General features: G+C 38.8%; 1 protein-coding gene and 1 long non-coding RNA gene across 2 annotated transcripts in view; one reads left to right on the top strand and one right to left on the bottom strand.

The window, feature by feature from the left end:
- The window catches only part of LOC114657565 (serine/threonine-protein kinase Nek11-like), a 327,143-nt gene that overhangs the window by 38,324 nt on the left and 262,485 nt on the right, over nt 1-26,334 (bottom strand). The window lies entirely within an intron of this gene.
- Nucleotides 8,979-16,165, top strand: LOC127529179 (uncharacterized). The gene is made up of 3 exons (XR_007935861.1): nt 8,979-9,369; nt 9,467-9,614; nt 15,948-16,165. It is a non-coding gene; the product is annotated as an uncharacterized LOC127529179 (long non-coding RNA).

The raw sequence follows: 26,334 nt of genomic DNA, 5'->3' as shown, positions 1-26,334 counted from the left end.
GCATAAATGTATACATTTTTTGGTGTACCTACCCGAGAACACGCGACATGACCCGGCAGTTAAAAGTTTCTCGCTCCGGCAATTTTAACTCTGTTACAAAGTCATCCAAAGTCTCGTTTATACCTTGTGTCTTCTCATTAAACTTGTATCTCGCGAATATGGCATTGCAAACGGCAGCGGGAGCGTTTCTATAAAGTTAATTTAAAGTTACGGTTTACACCGTGCTTTTTTATACCTCATGTCTTCTCATTAAACTTGTATCTCGCAAATATGGTATTGCAAATGGCAGCGGGAGCGTTTCTATAAAGTTAATTTAAACTTACGGTTTACACCGTGCTTTTTTATACCTCGTGTCTTATGAAGATGCTTGTATGCGTCACTCACTCGCTTCTTATTGTTTCGCTGCCTTGTCAATTGTGTAATGAATGTTTTCTTCAGCGCTCTTTGGGGCTCCTCCTTCTTTTCTACGTACTGAGTTCACAGTCAGTTCACGTGATTACGTGGGAGGCGTGATGACGCGACATGCAACTCCGTCTCCTACTGCCATCTTGCTGCCTTCCATTACAGTATATGGACAAAAAAGAGGTTCCAGTTATGACCATTACGCGTAGAATTTCGAAATGAAACCTGCCTAACTTTTGTAAGTAAGCTGTAAGGAATGAGCCTGCCAAATTTCAGCCTTCTACCTACACGGGAAGTTGGAGAATTAGTGATGAGTGAGTGAGTGAGTCAGTCAGTCAGTCAATGAGGGCTTTGCCTTTTATTAGTATAGATATATCAAGTACACTGTCTGAAAATTTGGCACTCATGTATAATAATCCCTCCAATGTTTAATGCCAAGTGACGAAATGTCAATGAAAAGGTTTAAGAGCACATAAAATACTGTTGTAAATTATTTGCATCATTTGTTTTTTGTGAAAAGTAGGAGATGACCCTGGAGAGTATGTTAATATATCCCAGTGGAAAGCACATACTAACTTACTCATACACAGTCACTTTAGAGTTGCCCATCAACACCTAACACAAATATCTTTGGGATATAAGAAAAACATGGTGACCATGCACTCTCTATACAGGGAAAGAGAGGTTTCAATCATAATTTAAAAAAAAATCATTCTCTAGACTGGAATTTTATCCTGTCATTTCTCTTGCATTTATGTTCAGATTCTGTGAGACATTTCTTAATTAATAAAGTAAAACCCTGAACTAGCAGTAAAATCACTGCCAGCTGAGCTCGTCTTAAACTTAAAATAAAATTAGAGTTCCTTGTTATTTTAATTTAGAATATTATTTAGCAATTGACAGCTGATGAGCAAGATTCACAACCCCTTAATATGTTCTATCAAAAACTATAACTACAGTGTATTGTTAAATTTTTATCTTGAAATCACTGAGATCATGTTATAGTTATATGTTCCTTGAAGAACCTGATTAATGTTTCAAATTAGGATTTAAAATTCTTTTAGTACTAAACCAGGAAACACCGTGCTTGAAACAACACCAGGTAATTGGTGTTACTTAAAGGGTCACATTATTATATATTAATATCCAACAGCCACAACCTCTGCATAATGACTCATACTGATTTATTAAGAAGCAGAACAAGTAATAATGTAAAGAACTCTCAAATAAATCATTTCTAAATTCTCTAATCCAATTCAGGGTCATGGTGGGGCAAGAGCCTTGGCAGTATCAGGTATGCAGCATGAATCAGCTATGGACAAGATGGCAACCAATCACACTGCTCACTCACAGACAAATTCAAATTCACAACCCAATTTAAAATCTTCAATTAACCTATAATGTACAGTATACATTTCTTATTAAATATAAATTAGCTCATAAAGTATTTATTACATTTTTCAGACCCTTCTTCATTATAATGAATATGATGAAAAAACATATACTATTGTGATTGGGGTCGCTGGCAATTCACCATGAAAGTTTCACAAACACAACAAAAAATGGTATGAGGCCTCATAGACAACCCATAAAGCAAGGCTAGTACCTTCACTAGCCAGCCCAGATGAGGCATATCTAGTCCTGCTTGCCCCAGACAACTACCTCCCAGCTCTGGCCTAACTTTGAGTAAACTGGAGAAAAATGGCTTAACATTCAAAATATAAAGAAGTGTTCCAAAATATATCAAAATGCCCTACAAGGAAGAGAATAATTACAAACCCCTAGCTTATTAACAGATAGACAACAAAAATCTTTATAAAGAATTCATTTATTTAATAAATTAGGAAAAACAGAGCAAAATGCTCAAAAGAGCAAAATAGCATTTGCCTAAGAATACAGCAGGGTTGTTACTAAAAAGAAAAAACAAACAAAACGGCCAAGTCTCAATACACAAATCCCAAAAGCTCAACCGAATAACGAGGCAAGAAAATCCAATAACCAGCAAAACAAGAAATATAAAGGCAGAGGGAGGACCCAGCAGTATTAACATCAAAGTAGCCCTGCTTCAGTGGAATCCCATTGTAACAAATTTCATGAAACCATAAAAATATTTCTTTATAACGGAAATTCACAATTACTTTAGGAGACATTAAACAGGTTAAAACTAAATGCATTCTCAATAAATGTCCCCAAGATGTTTTTTCAGATGCTCCTTTTAAAATATAAGGTATGAAACAGACATTTTTTGTTTATTACTGGTCAGAGATGCTATATAAAAAAAATAATTATTCTTATGAATAACAATAAAAAGAATAAAGAAGGAGAAGAAGAGTTTTCATGTTGTGTTCCAACTGGAGACCATTTTTTATTGCAGCAAGATTTAGTTAGTTTAAGAAGCACTTTGAATTAAAGGAGTGGGTTAGGGAGTGTACAGTTTACAAAGGATTTAAACTGCTACTTTATTTATAATGGGTTTTGGGAAACACTTGTAAATTAAAGACATATTTTAAGATAAGTTTACAGAATCCTTAGTGTTAGGATGATTTCAGGAAAATCCCCCTTGGTTAGTGATATGGTTATGGTGAAAAGGCCATAACAGTTCTTTATGCAACAGACCTAGCAATGACTCTGACAATCCTCTTGTTAAATCCTGAAAGGAAACATTTTATGCATCTCTGCTGCTCTCATTTAAAATCCTCTCTATCATTCTGTTCAATTAAGGCTAACAAAAGTTCAGGCAATGTCAAATTCATGTCACCATTTTTTATACTGTGACTGTCGTAACTTTGTATCCTAGAGATAGAGTGGGACTGTCTTTCAGCACTACTGCCCTGATACAGACCAGCCCACCCCCACTCTTGTGGGGCATTATTACTAGGCCACCACGGTAACCCACAAGTATTGTCTTGTTGAGTAAAGGTAGCTACAGTTTTGTACCCTCAATATCTAATGTCATGCTTTTCAATCATTTTTAGCACAACAACATGCCCTGTGTTTTGGGGATTGTTGGGGGTTAGAGCAGAAAAACAGATCAAGATCTTTGGAATGCAGATGTGAAAATTTATCAAAGCTTTTAGCATTCTTCTCTACATTGCTCTGATCTGCCTCAGTATCTCTGCCATCTACTCAGAAATACAACTCTCTCTTGTCCTTGGCATGAATCCTGCAGTAGAACTAAGTTCATCCCTTTCCGCAGGGCCAGCCTCATCTTTAATAACCAATCAATCAAAATTTTATTTATAAAGCTAATTAACAAGAACGAATATCGATCAATGTATTTTAAATAAACACACAATAAAAACAACTTCAGAATAAAATCTAAATCTAAATCTAAAACTATATAAAAATGTTTAAATATAAATTAAATAGTCATTTCCAACCTTCTTTGTCCTGAAAAGGGTTGCGGGGGTCTGCTGGAGTCTAGCCCACCCAGAATAGGGCACAAGGCAGGAACAAACCCTGAACAGGGAATCAGTCCATTGCTGGGAAAACACACACACATACACCCCAGGCACACACTAGGGCCTATTTAGCATATCTTTGGACAGTGGGAGGAACCCGGAGGAAACCCATGCAGACATAGGGAGAACAAATTAAATTAAACACAAACATAAATCATACCAAACCATTATAAGGCTATAATAAAATATAACACTACCACCTTTAAACATCTTCATATGTGAATGAAAAGATTTTAACTGAGGTTTAAAAATATCAATAGTGTTTAAAGACCAAATGCAAAAGAACATAGAGCAGGGGCAGCCACAGAAAATGCACAATCACCTTTAAGCTTCAACCAAGGCTATGAGATGGACAGAAGTTTTTGAGCTGATTATCTTAAAGACCTAGAGGTGAAGTAGGGGGTGAAGGAGGTCTGAGATATAACAGGCTGCCAAACTACTGAGTGCTTTAAAGACAAATAATTAAATTGAATTCTGCAATTAAGTGGCAGCAAATGAACACTGGAGAAATATGTTCCACCATGTTTGTATGTTGTTTATATGTTGTGTGTCCTGCAGCATGTACAGTTCAGGTTTTCCGGCCGACAGTGTAGACAGTTTCACCTGCCAAAAGTGTTTAGTTAATTTAGAGTTAGTCGGGAAAATACCCGAATTGGAGGACCGCGTTAGGAATCTGATAGCAATTGGGCAAACCAAAAATTGGATCGACTCGGTATGTTTAGACAATTCGTCTACTTCTGATTCGGCTTCGGCTTCAGTCTCTCCAGGCCCCACTGTAGTCAGTGTGCGGCCGAAGTCAGCAGCGCCAATTCAGTCACAGGGCAAGTGGGTAACAGTAAGACGGGGGTCTAAGAAGCCAAAATTTAGTCCCTCAGCACCCAGATCCAATTCGGACCCAGAAGAGATTCTCAGCTCTCCGCAGTGCGCCTGTGGAAACTGAAAATGAGAAAGTTCTCATAATTGGCGATTTCATAGTGCGGAATGTTAGAATTCCAAACTACAGTATGTTAAACCAGCAGTTAATGTTAAATGCCTCGCAGGGGCCAAGATTTCTGACATAGAGGCCGCATTGGACTGTGTCGCAGACGAAGAAGTATCTACCTTATTGCTGCATGTCGGCACTAATGATATTTATTTACAGCAATCTGAGGTATTAAAGAGGAACTTCATCTCTCTATGCACCAAAGCTAAAAGAAAATGTCAGAATTTAGTTGTATCTGGCCCCTTATCAAGATTATAGAGAGGATGTGATTTATAGCAGATTGCATTCCCTTCACTGCTGGCTAGAAACCTGGTGTGCAAATAAAAGCATAGTGTTCGTGAACAATTGGGATGATTTTTGGGAAAGGCCTGGATTTTTCAAAAGAGATGGTCTTCATCCTAACTGGAGGGGATCTTACGTATTATCCCAAAATATGGCAGCAAAACTGCCTGGCTGACTGATTACACAGCAAAACATTTTTTCTTAAAAAGTAAATATTTCTTATTTTAAGGTAATATATCTAATATTTTGCCCCAAGAGATTAAATATCTCATGTTGCAATGATACTTGCTAGATTATTTTGCTCAATTCAAGATAACTGGTCTTAAGATATCTGACTTAGATATAAAAGTGTAATTCCAAGACAATTTCAACTTAAAAAAAGCACAACTGTGAGAGAAAAGCCTGTTATCAACTACAGCAATAAGCATAGCAGGACATGTATTCTTATTTCAAGAACCAGAACTTTCTAGGTTTGTCTTGTTTAAAGAAATGAGTAAGACACAACCCCAAGACTTAAATTAAACTCTTTTTATTTCAGAAAGGTTTTAGAATACAACCTTGATTTTGTTAACAACTACGACATTTCAGATTAACACCTGCCTAATTCAGTGGCCTTTCCCTGTAACTACTATGATTTAACAGCTGGATTCCCTGCAAAGGGTAGTACTTTATTATATTCAAATGGTAATATTTTTCTTCAAATCAAAATGGTTTCCACATTTTAAAATAAATGACTCTTGTATAAAAAATGTGTCTGGTGGTTTGATGCAAGAGTATTTTCACTGTGTCAAATAAATGGCTTAATCCAAACAGTGTTGCTGGAATTTATTAACATAAAAAGAAAAGTTCAAGAATTTAGGAATCTTTAAAAGTTTTATATAGTTCAATGATATCCCCATGGTAGTACTTCACAAGAATATACATTTTGTTTTTCAGTCATATAGGCTCACTGGAATTAAAATTAACCAGCTTCATAGCATCAACAAAATGGGTGGATTTATCCAGGTTAGGGATTTTAATTTCAAATGACAAAACATCTCTACTGTGGTGGGTTGGCACCCTGCCAGGGACTGGTTCCTGCCTTGTGCCATGTGTTGGCTGGGATTGGCTCTAGCAGACCCCCGTGACCCTGTGTTCGGATTCAGTGGGTTGGATAATGGATGGATGGATGGAAAACAGCTCTATCAAAGACACAGCATGATGAACTTGAAACTCCAAACAATATAATGTGTAGTGTTGATATGGTTCAAAAGTCGTTTTAAACTCAAAGCCACAAACAAGCAGCAAATAAAACAATGCCAAATCATCTTTGGTGTTTAAACAGCAAAAAGCACGAGTGCTGAGCGACTGTAGCTGTTATGTGATGTAATATACAGGATCGTTCCGTTATTTTAGGAGAAAAAATTATTTACGTCAATGACATTGTTGAGTATATGAAAAGCTAACGGTATAATTACATTCTTTTTGTTTGTTTGGTTTTTTTTTTTACAAATATGGTTATTTTTTTTTTACAAATATAATATCCAGCGCTCTTTTTGATCCCTTCTTTGTCATGTAATGGAACATACCTTTCCTTGAGCATGCGTAAACGCGTTCCCTGTGAAGTGTCCTTAGCTTTCCCGCGCATCAGATGTTACATTTTGAAACGTTCTCACCGTAAGGTTATTAACAACGTTACATAGTTAGCTAAAATACTGCTTTGCTCTTTGCAGCTGATAAGTAACATATTTGTAACATATACTGTAAACCAATGGATTCACTTGACGAAGTCACACTGGAAATATTAAAAGGTAAGTTTCAAATTGACATTTACTGTTGCTGCAGTGCATTCTGTTTTTATGAATTAACAAGAATTCACCTGTCTACGTTGATACCTAGAATCATTACGACACAAAACAGAAGTAGTGGGGCAAGCTAGTTTCATGTAACCATTACATAAAATTTTTAAAATAAATGCAGGTGTTTATGTTATAAATATTTATTTTTTCATTTCCGGTTTTCACCTTTGCAATTTATCCAGCAAACACTGGCCTGAATTATAACTTACACTGCACACAGTTCTTGCATTCGAACATATTGGTACATTTAGTGCTTCTCTTGCCAGTTTAGGCATTAATGAGTGGTTTGAGGTTGCACAGCAACACCGGACTTTTTTTATCGAGCGCCATGATTGTTAGATTTCATATATACAGAGAGATATTATGAAATAAATGTTAGTTAAATGTCGTTGATTTATTTGTTACAGTGATTTATTTAAAAAGTTGTTAAAGATGTTCTGATACAGACTTCTGCTTGCTGAAAAATAAATTGAAATGTATCTTTTAAAAATGTGCCAAGTTCTAACTGCGTTGCACGTCCAAATATGAATGAATTACTGGTCTTCTCTGTGGCTTTCAAGTTGCAAATGTTACAGAAGATCTTCTTGGGACTCTTTCACGTGAAGATCTGAACATTTCCTTCGAAGAAAACCTCACAGACAGCAGTACATCAAGAGGTCAGCATTATTTATTTATTTATTTAAGAAATATTGTTGAGCAAACAATGTAGTTATTATCACTTTTGCTATGTTCTTTTTGTTGAGATTAAAGGCTTCTCTAGCAACTTACATGTCAGAAGTGTCCATGTCCTGATGATATTTGAGATCAAGCAGGGGAGAAATATAAATGATAATAGGGATATGAAAGTGATGACAACATAAAAACATATTTATAGATGTGGAAATTTGAAGAGTAGAAACTTGGGCCTGGTCCTTCTCAATTAAAATTGTCCATAATTCAATAAAAGCAGTTTGAAATGTCACCTGAGCACAGCACAGCTCATGCATCCATCAAGGCTGTTTCCCCAACATGTTCACCTCACCATATGAATCTTTGTGTAAACACATATTTATGTATGTTTGTCATTTATACAAAGTCTATATTAATATACAAATGTTTTGATAAACTTTATCACGGCGCAAGAGAATGATAGCGTGTTACATGTTAATTAGCACACAGAAGTAAGAATTTCACAGTACTCATGTAGCACTTATTTAGTTCAATACAACATATTGTGAAAATACTCCATATACAGTAAATAGATATCTGAGCACATATCGTTTGTGTTTTATCAGGAAGTAAAGATGATGACTACTATCTTGTTTTTAGTTACCTAAAAATTTTAACAATGAAAATATAAGTGGTCAGATATTTGAGCAATGCTGTCTTTGATTACTAATTTCATTTACGTTAAATAAAAGTAAATATTTCCATTTATGTCAGGCTTCATCAAATTTCATAATTCATAAACAGTTTATTGAAAACTGGTGACTATTTTCAATGTCCTTTTCCTGTATAAGCCAGCCCCTCTAAAATCATTCAACTACCAAGCCCTGAATACATACTTCATAGTGGCAGTGAGTTGGAGCAGGTCAGAAAACACTGCAGCGCATAGGGAAAGAGGAGCATTGTATTCTTTCAAAGGATCTGCGCTGTAGATTAATTAGAAACACAGTGACCACCATAGTGCCCATACTGAGAACAACAACAAAGGAAGACAAATATACCTCCAAACATGAGGTTTCTTCAATGGCAAAACGTATAGTCAAGTATTATCCAAAGCTATGTGCAGCTGAAGATCAAAATTCATGGGTGAGTGTAAGTAACTAGTTTTTATAGGGGTTTTAAACTGAGCAGTCACACCTTGTATTCACTTGCATTACAGGAACCTGTGTTTAAACAATTCCTGAAAAGGGTACAGAATATCTGCAATACCTCAGAAGTGACAGGACTGTATGCCTTAAATAAATAAAGAGATGTCTCGGCATCACCACTGACAAGCCTGATGCCGTTGAAGTCGAGAATTCATGCGAGGCCGATTCCACTGCATCTTCGGGGAATTCTATTGCTTCAGCGATGCTTGTTATTGTGTCACCTTCTAGTCGTACCCAAGAAGTTACAGCAGAGAAAGAATGTGAACCATCTGGTAAGTGCACAATAGAGATGGTCATATCCCATCTTAGTTCAGACTGTTTAGAAAACACAACTGATTGGATTATTCATTTATATGTTTTTGGAGCTGTTGACACAATAGTTGACAGCCACTAAATACAGGCCAGACACTACAAAACACTGCAGGACCTTTACAAGAAACCAAAGCCAAATAAATTTGCAGTTACCTAGCTCCTTGATCATGAATTTAATGCACAGAGGTCATTTATAGATTCTATGGGAGGCTTACCCATGCTTTAAAGAACTGGATCATGTAAGTACATAAAACACAGACATTTGACTGAAATATTTTTGAAAATGATTTCTTAAAACAAAATATGTGCTGACTTAAGAGTGTGCTTATTTTATAGGTAATGGATCAAATGCATTGTATTCTTAGTTGGAATAATCTTAACTACATCACAGAAGTTAAGAGCAAATGGACCAGTTTTTATGGAAAAGCACAGCTGTATGGAGTAATGAAGAAGATCCTGAAGCCTCCACATATGCACGATGATGGTAACATTTGTCATGCATATTTTATTCAAACTCATTTTATAGTTAGTTATGCACTTTACTCAGTGTTGCAGCATGATAGGCCTAAATGAAAGTCAAATTGAAGTTGATTAAAGTTATGATATTTTGCAGTTGATGCTCAAAGGGTTGCACTTTTTTTATGCCATTTTTTCCATAAAGACCAAGTTTATATTATAGTAAGCCAAACTTTGAGAAATTGTCATGCAAAATATTATTACTGCTCTCTTTGCCAGTAACTATTGATTTGTGAATTCCAGGTTCCCTTTTCTTCATTGTATTAGAAAGTTGAACTGTGTTATTCTGAAATAATTTTTTCCCTTTAGTCATGTTTTTAAAAAGCCATTTATTAGCATTGTAAATAGTTTTGTCTAGCATGTTTTTAAGACACAACAGAATAATAAACTGACTGACACTATCCTTTATTAGGTTGTCACGCACACGCGCATAGGGAGCCGCAGAACGACCCCGTGAAGCAGCGCGAAGTCTACAGCCAAAAGGGAATGTCGGGCAACTAACCTCTCTCTCTTTCTTTTCCAGAAAGAAGGAAACGACGACACCATGACTCTAAGGGCTTGCCACTTCCTCATTTTCCTACACCCTGATGACGTCAGGACTCCCAGCGTCCTTTACGATTCCCTACCCAGCTTTTCTCTGATTAATTCCGGTCCCTCACTATAAATCTTCCCCCCTTTCCACCATATGTTGTTCGGATGGTAAACTGTCAATGGTTGTCTGGACTGTAATTTTTGAATTTGTCCTAACTGTACAGTATACGGGGCCGGAAACCACAAACCTTTACGAGACTATTGTGTCTTTATTTTACAAGGTATAAATAATGAAGGAATATTTTAAAGAATAATTAAAACTTTAAATATGATCTATATAAGGTTCATTTCAATTGTTCGTTCATGCTCTAGCATATTAGTAGGTAAAAATAATACCAGACATCATATAATTTTTGGTTTAAATCATTCTTAATTTAAAGCTTGCTGTATATTGTTGTTTTTATTAAAAGGAGAATGTTTGAGTTATATTAGAACATAATGTGAAAGATATTTAATAAGATTTTTTTTTTTCATTAGTGAAAAATGCCATTGCCATGTTTAGAGCTCTGCCATCCATGTTTCCTTCAGTTTCTCTACCCCCAAAAAAGCTGGGAAACAACTGTACAGTATACGGGGCCGGAAACCCCAAACCTTTATGAGACTATTGTGTCTTTATTTTACAGTGGCGTAGTCGGCAGAATTGAAGTCCGGAAAAATGAGCGAAGGACAGGACCTGAACGCTGTCCTGACGTCCCTAGCAACGCAGCTCCAGAAGCTACAGCTTGAGCATGCGGCTACAAAAAGGAAGCTCGAGGAAACCACAGCCCGTCTCGATGCTCCGGATGCGGTAATACCTGAGCCAGCCCGGCCTCCGTCTCCACCGATTGTACACCTCTCGGAGACAGATGACATCGAGTCCTACTTAGGGATTTTTGAGAGGACAGCCACTAGGAATCAGTGGCCGCGGGCGGACTGGGCATCCATACTGGCGCTGTATCTGAAGGGCGTCGTGCAGCGGGCCTATTACGACCTCCCCGAGGAGGAAGGGGTTGGAAAAGCCGGCTTGCGGAGCCCGACAGGGACGTGCTGTCAACCCCGAGCCTAGCGCGGCAGAAGCAGTGAGCAAGCCTCGAGACAAACCGTCCTCGCCGCGCTGTTTCAAGTGTGGCGAGGTCGGCCACATCTTACCTGCCTGCCCTTTGTACGTGGAGCCCATGGATTGCACCCTGTCGCTAGGAGAGAGGTATGATGCTGTGTCTAATCTCTTGGCTATCCCTAACGTAGGAGTGGTGTTGGTAAATGGGCATTCTGTGTTGGCATTGTTTGATACTGGGAGTAACATTACCATTGTTGCTCGCCGTTATGTTTTACCGCGACAGTGGTTAAATCAACATTTGAGAGTTACCTGTGTACATGGAGAGACCAGGGCATATTGGTCCGCAAAGTGCTTTATTACTTGGAAGGGAAAAGTGTGTCAATTGGCGGTCACTGTGCTTCCTGAACCTTCCTTCCCTGTGATACTGGGACACGACTGGTCAAATATAAAATGCGGTAAAACAAAAACCACTCCTGAAATCAACTTGGGTCTTGCTATGAGTGGGCGGGACACCCTCCCTGCGGATCCCACGCCGTGCCATGCGGCAAACAGTGATGACGTAAGTCGCCGGGGGGAAGATTCCCAGGCGTCAGACCCTGACCCGGAAATACCGAGTGAGGGCTCGAGCCAAACAATCGACTACTTCCCGGCGACAGACGACCCTTCAGGCCGGGTGGCGCACCAGTATAGGTCTACACCGGCCTCCTTTAAACATGAACAGTGGAATGATGATTCCCTTAAGTTTGCTAGGAATGCTGTTGTTTCTGTGAATGGCCAGTTGTCAGTGAGTCCCCTACCACCGGAGCCCTATTTTGTTTTGGAGAATGATCTGTTGTATCGAGTGCGACCCACGAAGGCGAGGTGCGGAAGTTGTTGCTAGTCCCGCGGACCTACCGGCGGGAAGTGTGTGAACTACCGCACGCCCACCTCCTAGGCGCCCATCTCGTGGCCGACAAAACTTTGTAGAGGATAAAACTTTGCTTTTATTGGCCAGGAATAAACGAGGAGGTCCGGCGGTTCTGTCAATCCTGCCCGGACTGTCAGATACGCCAGATCCCTAGGCGGGCTCGTGCTCCTCTAGTGCCAATTCCCCTCGTCGATATTCCCTTCGAGAGAATCGGAGTCGACATTGTGGGACCCCTTGAACCTTCGAGCCGTGGCCATAAATATATATTGGTCATGGTGGATTACGCAACCCGATACCCAGAGGAGGTTCCATTGCGCTCCGCTAATACTAAGACTATCACACGGGAACTTGTACACCTTTTTTCCAGAGTGGGAATACCCAAAGAAGTCCTCACGGACCAGGGTACTCCCTTTACCTCGGATACGTTCAGGGAGGTGGCCAAGTTACTCCGTATTACGCATCTTAAGACGTTTGTTTATCATCCACAAACCGACGGGTTAGTCAAGCGCTTTAACCAGACGCTTAAGCAAATGCTACGCAAGGTAGTCAACGTGGATGGTAGGAACTGGGACCAACTTTTGCCTCTCGTGCTTTTTACATATCAGGAGGTACCCCAAGCTTCCACAGGCTTTTCCCCTTTTGAATTGCTGTATGGACGCCAACCCCAGGGACTTTTGGACATAGTAAAGGAAGGATGGGAGGAGGAGGCTCTTCCATCCAGAAATATTTTGGAGTATATCGCGCAACTGCACGATAGACTAACACAAATCAGACCCATACTAAAAGACCATATGATGCGGGCTCAAACAGCGCAGGCGCGGTGTTATAATAAAAACTCAGTTCTCAGGGAATTCCAGCCTGGGGATCGAGTGATGGTGCTCGTACCCACATCCCATTCCAAACTGTTGGCCCATTGGCTGGGTCCTTATGAGGTGAAGGAGAGAAAGGGGCTAGTTGACTATTTGGTCCGACAACCGAATCGCCGCCCATGCGAAAGAGTGTACCACGTGAACTTGTTGAAGCCGTGGAGAGATAGGGAAGACCCCCCACTCTCCGGTACATCCCTCTCCCTCTTCTCAAACAAAACAAACCTTAACTTCAGCCATGATTTGACAACATCCCAATGGCAGGAACTAGAGCAGGCTATCCTAGTCGTCCCCGAAGTGGTTAGCGAGACACCGGGCCGCACCTCGTTGATTGAGCACGACATCATTACAGAACCCGGGGCGGTGGTCAGGGAACAGCCCTATCGCCTCCCGGAGGCAAAATGTGCAGAGGTCGAATTGGAAATCTAACGGATGCTAGACTTGGACATTATTGAGGAAAGTCATAGCCCATGGTCCAGTCCTATCGTCCTCGTTTCCAAGCCCGACGGCTCTTGGAGATTTTGTAATGACTTCAGACGTCTTAACCAGGTCTGCAAGTTTGATGCGTACCCGATACCCAGGGTGGATGACCTTATAGAGCGCTTGGGTATGGCTCAATATCTGACTACTCTTGACATGACCAAAGGGTACTGGCAAATTCCCTTAACGGCATCTGCGAAAGAGAAAACAGCCTTCAGTACCCCTAGTGGCCATTGACAATATAAGGTCCTCCCATTCGGACTGCACGGGGCGCCAGCGACTTTCCAACGACTGGTAGACAGAGTGCTTCGGCCCCACCAGTCCTACTGTGCTGCCTACCTGGATGACGTCGTCATCTATTCCAGCACCTTGGAGGAACATATTTTGCAGATGTATGCTGTCCTCGCCACACTAGCGAAGGCTGGCCTCCGTATAAATCCGCGCAAATGTTTCTTCGGGTTGAAGGAGGCCAAATATTTAGGCTACCTAGTGGGGCGGGGGCAGGTGAAACCACAATGTTCCAAGATCAAAGACATCCTGGAATGGCCCCGTCTGAATACCAAGAGACAGGTGCAGGCCTTCTTGGGGTTAGCCGGGTATTACAGCCGGGTATTACCGCCGGTTTGTACCCCGCTTCTCTGAAAAAGCAGCACCCTTGACTAATTTAATAAAGAAGGGCGCTCCTTTGTACGTGGTATGGGACAATAAAGCAGAACAGGCATTCAGTGACCTAAAAGCGGCCCTAACCACGGCACCAATACTAAAAACCCCTGATTTCACTCTGCCCTTTCTTCTCCTGACCGACGCTTCAGACACAGGCCTGGGTGCCATGCTGAGCCAAAGTGTCGATGGTGTCGAACACCCCGTTTTCTACCTGAGCTGGAAACTGTTGGACCGGGAGACCAGGTACGCAGCAGTGGAGAGGCAAGCCCTGGCCATTAAGTGAGCGGTGACTCATCTGAGGTACTACCTGTTGGGCCGGGAGTTCACCCTAGTGACGGACCATGCCGCACTCTAATGGATGGCACTACATAAGGAGTCGAATACCCGGGTCACCAGGTGGTTTTTGGACCTTCAGCCATACAAGTTTACCGTCACTTATTGCCGAGGTAACCTTCAGGCCAATGCTGACGCCCTCTCCCGGGTTCACGACCTCTCGGTCCGGTGCGCCCGCCCCGACGGGTCTGGGCTGAGGGGGGGGGCCATGTCACGCACGCGTTCATAGGGAGCCGCAGAACGACCCAGGAAGCAGCGCGAAGTCTACAGCCAAAAAGGAATGGCGGGCAACTAACCTCTCTCTCTCTCTTTTCCCAGAAAGAAGGAAACGACGACACCATGACTCTAAGGCAGGGGTACTCAATCACGGACCTGGAGGTCCGCAGTGGCTGCAGGTTTTTGTTCTAACCCGGTTGCTTAATTAGAAAGCAATTATTGCCAATTTAATTCCATGGCTCGTTAGTGCTTTTACTCTGCTATGTCAGGTCATTCTCATATCCTGGAGTTTCTTCCTCTTTCTAAGGATATCATCCGAATGATTTGAACACTAAAATGGATGAGTGATTCTTAGTCCTTCACTTTTTTCTCTTCACTTTCCTTCCAAATATTTAATTAAACCAATTAGTGTACGATAAATACAGAGGTGTAAATGGTAACAAGCTAAATGGAGAAATGCTGGTCTCTTTTGTCATTTGCATGTTACTGCTAATAAGGAGCAATTAAAAACCAAGACTACAGCTGTTTATGACTAAAATAAGCAATAAGGGTTCAAAATCTTAACGAGCGAGACAACTAAAGTGAAGCAGAAGTGTTACTTGAGCAGTAAGTGCTTCTTATTAAGCAATTGGGTTGGAGCAAAAACCTGCAGCCACTGCGGACCTCCAGGACCGTCATTGAGTACCCCTGCTCTAAGGGCTTGCCACTTCCTCATTTTCCTACACCCTGATGACGTCAGGACTCCCAGCGTCCTTTACGATTCCCTACCCAGCTTTCCTCTGATTAATTCCGGTCCCTCACTATAAATCTTCCCCCCTTTCCACCATATGTCGTTCGGATGGTAAACTGTCAATGGTTGTCTGGACTGTAATTTTTGAATTTGTCCTAACTGTACAGTATACAGGGCCGGAAACCACAAACCTTTACGAGACTATTGTGTCTTTATTTTACAAGGTATAAATAATGAAGGAATATTTTAAAGAATAATTAAAACTTTAAATATGATCTATGTAAGGTTCATTTCAATTGTTCGTTCATGCTCTAGCATATTAGTAGGTAAAAATAATACCAGAGATCATATAATTTTTGGTTTAAACCATTCTTAATTTAAAGCTTGCTGTATGTTGTTGTTTTTATTAAAAGGAGAATGTTTGAGTTATATTAGAACATAATGTGAAAGATATTTAATAAGATTTTTTTTTTCATTAGTGAAAAATGCCATTGCCATGTTTAGAGCTCTGCCATCCATGTTTCCTTCAGTTTCTCTACCCCCAAAAAAGCTGGGAAACAAAACATGAGGCATTAGTTCATGGCCTTAAGGTAAAACTTTGCATTTTTACATTGCTTAAAGGAAAAATAAAGACAATTACTGCAATTCTATCCATCTGTGACTGGCAGCAATTTTCAGGGTTGCTTTTAATGTTAGCTACAGGAATGACATTACAGTAATGCCTCGCTACTTCGCGGTTCACTTTTCGCGGATTCACGACTTCACGGATTTTATATGTAAGCATATCTAAATACATAATGCGGATTTTTCACTGCTTCGCGGGTTTCTGCGGACAATGGGTCTTTTTACTTGCTTCCTCAGTTGGTTTGCCCAGTTGATTTCATACAAGAGATGCTATTGGCGGATGGCTGAGAAGCTACCCAATCAGAGCACGCAGTTAAGTTCCTGTGTGCTGCTGATTGGCTCAGCGACGGAGTGTTGCATTAACCAGGAAGTCTCATCTCACTCATTCATCATTAACGTGCTAATGCTTCAGGGGCCGTGTCCAAGCACCAACAGAAGATGCAAATGATTGCAGAAAAGGTAAAAGTTTTGGATATGTTGAAGGAAGGGAACAGCTACACCGCTGCAGGACATCGATTCTTTTTATTTAAAAAGGAGGAAAAGCATATAAGATCTACGGCTGCAGTGTCCTTTAACCAGGGTGCAAAATGAGTTGCAAGTGGACGTGATAAGGCAGTAGTCTGGATGGAATCTGCTTTAGGAATCTTTGCAACAAGGTCGACGACGTCATGACCGCCTACAAGCTGCTACGTGTACTTCACTATACAGTAAGTGTAAACTTATCTACCGATTTCATATTGCTTAGCAGTTGTCCCTGTTTTTAATAGAGTAAATGGTGGGTTGTACACAATACAGGGAGGGTTTAAAAACGTCCAAATACACGTTAAATAATTAAATAAATATAGTGTCCCTACTTCGCGGAAATTCAGTTATCGCGGTTGGCCTTGGAACCTATCTCCCGCGATAAGTGAGGGACTGTATACATTAAATGGTTTGATTAAAAGGGCTCAACAGAATATAACAATCTTCAATTTTTAGTGATTTCTTTGCTATTTCAATTACAAGCTGTGTATAACTGCCTCTGTTAAAATTAGCGCATTAATTCAGTATTATAAATAAGTAAATGTATAATAAATCTGTATAGGACTACAGAGGATAAAATAAATTCAGCCTATTTTCTTTGTTGGTTTTTGTTTGTCTTGAAGACCTCAGAGAATCCTGATGCCTTTCTACAGCAAAGACTAACCACTGACTAGCGCTGCCCTTATTGTGGACCAAGAAAACTGCATGCTAGCTATTGGAAGTGACCATTTGACAACTTTCCCTCAAGAAATGTTGCAGGAAGGTATCATGTACCTTATGGCATACTATTATGCACTACAACTAACATATCCTAAGTGCAATGCCGCTGTCCTCTCTGCAATTCAAACCGAAATATTACTGGACACAATTCGATGGGAAAATACAAATATGCTAGAAGAAAAATTGTGTGAGCCAAATGTAGAACAGGGAATGCATGTCTATGATGTACTATATATAATTACCATATTTGAAAATCAATTAGATAAATTGTAGATAATTTGATATTTTGTGGATTGTAACATGTTAGGTTGTATTTTCTTTGTCTTGTTACCACTGTTAAAATTTTGTTTATGTAATTAAGTTTGTTATGCATTTCTGACTGTGACAAGATGAGACAGTCCTGAACTACAATGTACAATACTGATATGGATATGACGTTTGTGTTATATACAAGGTAATCTTCCTGTGTCAACTAATTTTCATGTGCTTATGTTTTTCTCTGTTTCTGTATTGTAAACACAGCAGTAGTGCTGTTGGATACTGAAGTAATACTTAAATAAAGAGCAATGCTAATGATTATATCTTTATTGTAAGTTATTTTATCTATTCAGGAAGCCAACATATATCAGGAAATTATATATTAATTATGTGTCTTGAATGTAGGAATGCATTCCTAATTCAAACCTCTGCTAAAATATTTGGTTTCAATTTGAAATGAAGACCATCCTAAAAGGAGAGCACTGTGCTACTTTTACCTTATTCTTTTGTAGGTGGACTGAAATTTATTGTATATATCATGCAAATATAGCTTAGTATGTGTTGAAATTAACTACTTTCAGGATTTTTTAAAAATCCAAGTCAATATATCTCACCCCATTGGCATATAATTTTGCTTATTTCAAGCATTTATTTCTTAATAATCATATGTTTTTTTCTTATTCTGTGATTTTTGTAAAATAATTTTCTGTTTTAAGATATATGCTCTGAGATTAAATATTGAACTACCTATTTCAAGATGAGCTAACTTGTTTCAAGTAACAAGACTTTCTTTCTCCACTGGTATCAAGAATTTTCCACTTATATTAGTGATTAATTCTCTTGTTCCTTGGCCTTCATTTTTCAGTGTGCTAAAATTAAGAATGCAAAACAAATGAATTAAAAATTGTTTTCTAATATTCAGTGTATCTCCACTGTAGAAAGTCTAATCTCAAGTAATTTGTTCTAAAAAACAGTATTTTCTACTTATTTCAAACCTTTGAACACCTATAAGAGCTTTCTTATTTCTAGACTGGAACTAACTTATTTTAAGATTTCTTGGCAAGTAAAATTATCTTGCTGCAAGGACAGATAATTTCACTAATATTAAGTAATTTTCTCCTGAAATTCAGTGTTTTTATTTTATTTCTAGGCTAAGTTATTTTGCAGTGTAGAGCACCATCCAGGCTGCAGTCATGTGATATTAAATCACAGGCTGTTGTTTATCCCACGTGTTACTATCCTGAAGCTATTACCCATAATCCCTGCTGTGGGGCATCCAGTAAATTTAGTCTTGATGCAAACCTTAAATTACTTGATAACCAAAAAATAAGGTGTATAATTAGACCAAGGGATACAACCAGACCCTCTACCAGGGGCATTTGTAATAGAAATTTACTTCAAATTAAAACAAAAAATATATCACCAGCTCAGAAAGAAGCATGCAGTTTTCAAATGCTGCTTATTGAACATTCGCTCCCTTGGCAGTAAAACTGTTTTGGTAAATGATATTATATTAAGTACAAAACCTGATCTATGTCTTCTCACTGAAACCTGGCTTAGTAAATCTGACACTGTTCCCCTAGCTGAGGCGTCACCAGATGGATACTCGTTCCTTCATAGGTCTAGAGATTCTGGTTGAGGGGGAGGCCTTGGAATAATTCATTGTAACAAAATGCAAATCACACCTAAAAATTTAGGCGATTTTACATCCTTTGAGGCATTCATTTTAAATATTAAAACAGATTCCAACAGTGCTAGTCTACAGACCACCAGGGCCATATTCATTGTTCATGGCTGAATTTAGCAACCTTTTATCTGATTTGGCTATAAATTATGATCACGTAGTGCTGATTTTAATGTACACATTGATGTGGAAACTGACACTTTTAGCAAATGTTTTACTTATTTGTTAAATTCAGTAGGATTTTGTCAGATTGTCAAAGGTCGAACTCATAACCACACATTAGATTTAATTATAACTTACAAAGTTGAAATTCAAAATTTAAATATTACTCCATTAAATGAAGTAATTTCCGATCACTACTTAATTACATTTGATTTAGTCCTGCCCTTGCCAACGCACTCACAGATTAAAACAAAGACACTGCGACATCTAGATTGTAATTCTGCTTCAAAATTTATAGATACTTTGAGTAAGTCGAGTGTAATTGTGGAAAACCATTTAGATCAGTTAACATCAAATATAAACGTGGAAAACAATTTAGATCAGCTAACATCAAATTATAATGTGACCTTGAGAGATGCTCTGGACGCAGTGGCTCCCCTTAAAACAAATATGATCAAAGCACATAGAAACTCTCCCTGGTTTAATGAAAAAACAAGCTCTTAAATTAGAGTGTTGAAAACTGGAGCGCAGATGGAGAACAACAAAGCTACATGTCTTTCAAACTGCATGGACAGAGAGTGTTAAAAAATATAAAAAAGCTCTCTTTAAAGCTCGCTCAGAATACTATTCTACAATAATAGATAGCAATAATAAAAATCCTGGGGTGCTGTTTAGAACAGTTGCTAAATTAACAAATGGGAATTCATATCCACAGTTCAAAATACCAACAGATATTTGCTGTACAGACTTTATGAACTTCTTCAATGAGAAAATTAAAAATATAAGATCCCAGATCTCAGCATCACAGTACAAACTGCATACTATACTAGCTTAGCAGACCCTGCCTCACATTGCATTCAGCACTTTAGTAATTTTAATCCTGTAACAGAGCAAGAAGTCTTAACTTTAATTTCTAAAATGAAACCCACTACTTGTTCCCTAGATCCAGTGCCAACAAAACTAGTAAAAAGTGCAGTGGATGTTCTTGCAGCGCCTATTCTAAACATTATCAATAGTTCATTATTGCATGGCACAGTACCTGATGCACTAAAAGTGTCAGTCATTAAACCATTACTTAAAAAGTCAGACCTAAACCCACACATACTAAATAATTATAGGCCTATTTCAAATTTACCCTCTCTAAAATACTAGTCGGCAATCAGCTTCAGTCACACCTTACGCATTATAATTCATTTGAGAAATTCCAGTGTGGTTTCCGCACTGGTCATAGTACAGAAACAGCACTAACGCGGGTTGTAAACGACATTCTGATATCCTGTGATGAAGGAAACTCATCTGTAATTATGTTGTTAGACTTAAGTGCAGCATTTGACACCACTGACCATTCTATTTTACTGCACAGGCTAAAAAATGATGTTGGGCTTACAGGCACTGTGCTCGCTTGGTTTAGTTCTTATTTATCAAATCGATTCCAATATGTACAGAAATTTGCTGACAGTACTCCATCACTATACACAGAAGTGAGATATGGTGTCCCGCAGGGCTCAGTACTGGGACCTTTACTGTTTTCACTTTACATGCTTCCACTGGGATCTATCATTAGGAAACATAATGTTAATTTTCATTCGTATGCAGATGACACCCAGTTATACCTTTCATTTAGATCAAATGAAGTTTCTCTGATGTCGTCTTTAATTAGTTGTGTTAGTGAATTAAAGGAGTGGATGGATGAGAACTACTTGTCTTTAAACACCGATAAAACAGAGATGTTAATTGTTGGAGGGAATGACGCTAATCACAACAATATTTTGTGATCATTGGAATCACCATTAATTTTACTGAATAAGCCCGCAATCTAGGAGTTATCTTTGACTCTAGCATGTCATTTAAAGCACATATTACAAAGTTGTCCAAATCATGTTCTTCCATCTTAAAAATGTTGGGAAATTAAGGCGCTTTCTAAATAAACAGGATTCTGAGAAATTAATTCATGCATTTATTTCTAGTAGGATTGACTACTGCAATGTGGTGTTCACTGGATGTTCAAACTATTCTTTATATATCCTCCAGTTAATCCAAAATGCTGGTGCAAGAATTATTACAAGAACAAGAAAGTACCAACACATAACTCTAGTTCTTAAATCCTTACACTGGCTCCCGGTTAAGTTTAGGACAGATGTCAAAGTCCTCCTTTTAACATATAAAGCATTAAATGGCCAAGGTCCAGCTTACTTGTCTGAACTTATCTATACTAATATAATAAAAGGCAAAGCCCTCACTCACTCACTCACTCACTCACTCACTCACTCACTCACTCACTCACTCACTCACTCACTCACTCACTCACTCACTCACTCACTCACTCACTCACTCACTCATCACTAATTCTCCAACTTCCCGTGTAGGTGGAAGGCTGAAATTTGGCAGGCTCATTCCTTACAGCTTACTTACAAAAGTTAGGCAGGTTTCATTTCGAAATTCTACGCGTAATGGTCATAACTGGAACCTCTTTTTTGTCCATATACTGTAATGGAGGAGGCGGAGTCGCGTATCGCGTCATCACGCCTCCTACGTAATCACGTGAACTGAAAACAAGGAAGAGCCCCAAAGAGCGCTGAAGAAAACATTCATTACACAATTGAGAAGCCACGAGAGAGCGGCTCACGTGAACTGACTGAATGCAGCACGAGTGATCACTTCGATACTGCGGAAACAAAGCACGGTGTAAAACGTAAGTTTAAATTAAGTTTATAGAAACGCTACCGCTGCCGTTTGCAATACCATATTCGTGAGATACAAATTTAATGAGAAACGCTCCCGTTGCCGTTTGCAATACCATATTCGCGAGATACAAGTTTAATGAGAAGACACGAGGTATAAACGAGACTTTGGATGACTTTGTAACAGATTAAAAATTGCTGTAGCAAGAAACTTTTAAGTGCCGGGTCTTAGATAACATTAAATAAAGCAGTGGACATCGCCACATCACACAAGACAGCGGCTCACATGAACTGACTGAACGCAGCACATCGGAAACAAAGCACCGTGTAAACCTAAAGTTTAAATTAAGTTCATAGACCTACAAAAGGTTGCCATTGATTTGAGGCAAGATTGCTTTTCTCCTGTACAACTATACGTTGCATTCTAAAGAGTGTGCTTGCACAGCTTGGTCATATTACAACCAGAGTGCTGAACTGACAACGTGGTATACAAACAGAACTATAACAATCGTAATAAACGAACAAAAAAAACAGCGGACAACCCGTGGATTAAATAAAAAGGCTGCTTCCGTTGGCGAAGCAACGAAAAAGGAAGACCTTATATGGCGTTCGTTTATAAAACAGCGGAGAGGTTGTGTGAAGGCAGCTTCACAAAAAAACAGATCCTTAACAAATTGTTATTGGTATATTTTCCCTCAATTTAAAAAGGTTTTCTTTTCTTCTTAATAAAAATTTAAAAGCAGTACTTCGCCGGTGCGAAGCGCGGGGATTTGAGCGACTGACACATACAGACATATTCTTGAGTGCAGGTACTTCGGAAAAAAAGCACCGTGTAAACCTAAAGTTTAAATTAAGTTCATAGACCTACAAAAGGTTGCCATTGATTTGAGGCAAGATTGCTTTTCTCCTGTACAACTATACATTGCATTCTTAACAGTAAGCTTGCACGGCTTTGTCATATTACAACCGGAGTGCTGAACTGACAACGTGGTATACAAACAGAACTATAACAATCGTAAAAAAAGCAAAAAAAAAAGCGAAGAACCCGTGGATTAAATAAAAAGGCTCCTGCCTTGGCGAAGCAAGGAAAAAGGAAGACCTTATATGGCGTTCGTTTATAAAACAGCGGAAAAGCTGTGTTAAGGCTGCTTCACAAAAAAACAGCAGAGCGCCTTATATGAGCAGCTAAAGAAGGGAATCAATAAATAACTATAATTGCAATAAACGAACAAAAAATAGCGGAGAATCCGCGGACTACATAAAGGAAATGGGTACCTGAACAGAACAGTGAGTCTCAAATAGCTACACAATAACTATAACAATCTTTATAAACGAACAATAAAAGAATACAGAACCACTAAGCTAGGAGAAAGGACGGCCTTATATGGCGTTCGTTTATAAAACAGCGGAGAGGCTGTGTAAAGGCAGCTTAACAAAAAAACAGATCCTTAACAAATTGTTATTGGTATATTTTCCCTCAATTTAAAAAGGTTTTCTTTTCTTCTTAATAAAAATTTAAAAGCAGTACTTCGCGGGGATTTAGATATAGATATATCTATGTATGTGTATGTATATATGTAGATATGTATATATATGTAGATATGTATATGTATATATATGTGTCTGTATGTGTATATATATATATATATATATATATATATATATATATATAAATATATATGTGTGTGTGTGTATGTATGTGTGTATATGTATGTGTATATATATGTTGATATGTGTATAAATATATGTATATATATGTGGATGTGTATATGTATATATATATATATATATATATATGTATATATGTATATATATATGTATATGTAGATATGTGTATATGTAGATATGTATATATATGTATATATGTTTATGTATATATATGTTTACATAACCTCTTTAACACACTACTTCTCCGCTGCGAAGCGTGGGTATTTTGCTAGTCATGACTTATAAACCAGAGCGCAGATTAAGATCTCAAGATGCCGGTCTGCTTATGATTCCAAGGATTAATAAAATAACAGTGGGAGGTCGAGCTTTTAGTTACAGAGCCCCTAAACTGTGGAATGGTCTGCCAGTTACTATAAGAGATGCCCCATTGGTCTCAGCTTTTAAATCCCGGCTGAAGACTCACTACTTCAGTTTGGCATATCTTGACTAGAGCTGCTGATTAACTATACAGACTGCATCTCCGTTGTTAGTCATTAGCACTAAAACATAAGTACACTGGAACCTCGGTTCACGAACATCTCGGTACACGTACAAATCGGTTTACGACCAAAAAGATTCGCCAAACTTTTGCCTCGGTTCACGACCACACACTCGGTATATGAAAAAGCCAGTTTCCTTGTCAGTTTGTGCGCGCCGATGATTTCCGCACGCTGCATTGTTCTCGGTCAGACGTGTGTGCTTGCACGTGCGTGCATGCTTTCGCTGTGAACTCTTTGTGCTCTAATTTCATTTCCCTTCTGGTTCGTACGCGCCGATTACTGTATTTAAGCACGTGTTCAGCCTCTCCCTGTTCATTGTTCTCAGTCAGACGTGCGTGCTTTACCTGTGAACTCTTTGTGCTCTACAGTATTTCGTGTGCTTTTGCAGTTAACCATGGCTTCTAAGCAAGTGAAGAGTGGTGAGAAGAAAGTTTTGCAGAAAATTGAAATCGAAGCAAAGAAAGAAATTATTGAAAAGTATGAGCGTGGCGTTCGTGTTACTGATCTTGCCGCCGAGCACAAGAAGTCAAAATCTACGATTTCGACTATTCTAAAGAAGAAAGAATCTATTAAAGCAGCTGATGTTGCAAAAGGAGTTACAGCGTTAACCAAGCAGAGGCCTCAAGTGCTGGAAGAGGTGGAAAAACTGTTTCTAGTGTGGCTGAACGAGAAGCAACTTGCAGGGGATAGCGTAAGCGAGGCGATGTTATGCGAGAAAGCCAGGAAGATTCATGTCGATTTGCTGCAAAACTATCCTTGTACGAGTGGCGAAAGTGAGGAATTTAAAGCCAGTAGATGATGGTTTGAAAAGTTTCGCAAGATAAACATAGTGTGGTAAGGCATGGAGAGGCTGCTAGTTCCGACGCTGAAGCTGCGAAAGAATTTGTGAAAAATTTCACAAAATTAGTGGAGGACGAAGGCTACATTCCGCAACAAGTCTTCAACTGCGATGACACTGGATTGTTCTCCACCCAGTTCCTCCTCACTTCATGCCAGAACTTGACTCATGCAAGGTTAGTTTTCTTGGCGGTTTATGGTTAGTTTTTGTATTACGGATTTTTCAAATGTTCATTTTTCGGTTCGTAGTGTGAATTGTTGCAATGTTACTTTTCTCTTTTTTCAAATGTTCATTTTTTTCCCTGTGCTTAAAACTCATTAAAAAAAAGTTTACACAGCGATCGGGTTGTAATGCTATTAGCGTGAACTCCTGCAATGTTACTTTCTTGGTTGCTTATGGTTGGCTTTTAAATAAAGTTTGGATTTGTTCAAATGTTCCTTTTTTCCTCCTGTGCTTAACTCATTTAAAAAGAGTGTTTACAGCGATCGGGTTGTAATGCTATTAGCGTGAACTCCTGCAATGTTACTTTCTTGGTTGCTTATGGTTGGCTTTTAAAGAAAGTTCGGATTTGTTCAAATGTTCCTTTTTTCCCCCTGTGCTTAACTCATTTAAAAAGAGTGTTTACAGCGATCGGGTTGTAATGCTATTAGCGTGAACTCCTGCAATGTTACTTTCTTGGTTGCTTATGGTTGGCTTTTAAATAAAGTTCAGATATGTTCAAATCCTTTTTTTCCCCTGTGCTTAAAACTCAAAAAAAAAAAAAGTTTACAGCGATCGCGGGTCATAAGGCTACAGTATAGCGCGAACTCTTGCAATGTTAGTTTTCTCTGTTGTTCAAGGTTTTCTCAGTGTTATTCAATGTTTTTACATTTAGTTTACTATTACGCTGTGCATTCTATGGCTTAACTAACTATACTTGTGCTTAAAAACTTAAAAAAATATATATATTTACATACAGTTCGTATGGTCTGGAACAGATTAATTGTATTTACATACAATCCTATGGGGGAAATTGCTTCGGTTCACGACCAAATCGGTTTACGACCAGAGTTTTGGAATGAATTATGGTCGTGAACCGAAGTTCCACTTTAACATGATATATATAATTTGTTACTAACTCTCACCTATTCTGTTTCTCTTCTCGGTACTCAAACCTGGCACTTGGTGCCA

This window comes from Erpetoichthys calabaricus, chromosome 9, assembly GCF_900747795.2.
Source record: "Erpetoichthys calabaricus chromosome 9, fErpCal1.3, whole genome shotgun sequence".
Lineage (NCBI taxonomy): Eukaryota > Metazoa > Chordata > Cladistia > Polypteriformes > Polypteridae > Erpetoichthys > Erpetoichthys calabaricus.
The sequence above is the reverse complement of the archived record's forward strand: the minus strand, read 5'-3'. Positions and strand labels throughout refer to the sequence as shown.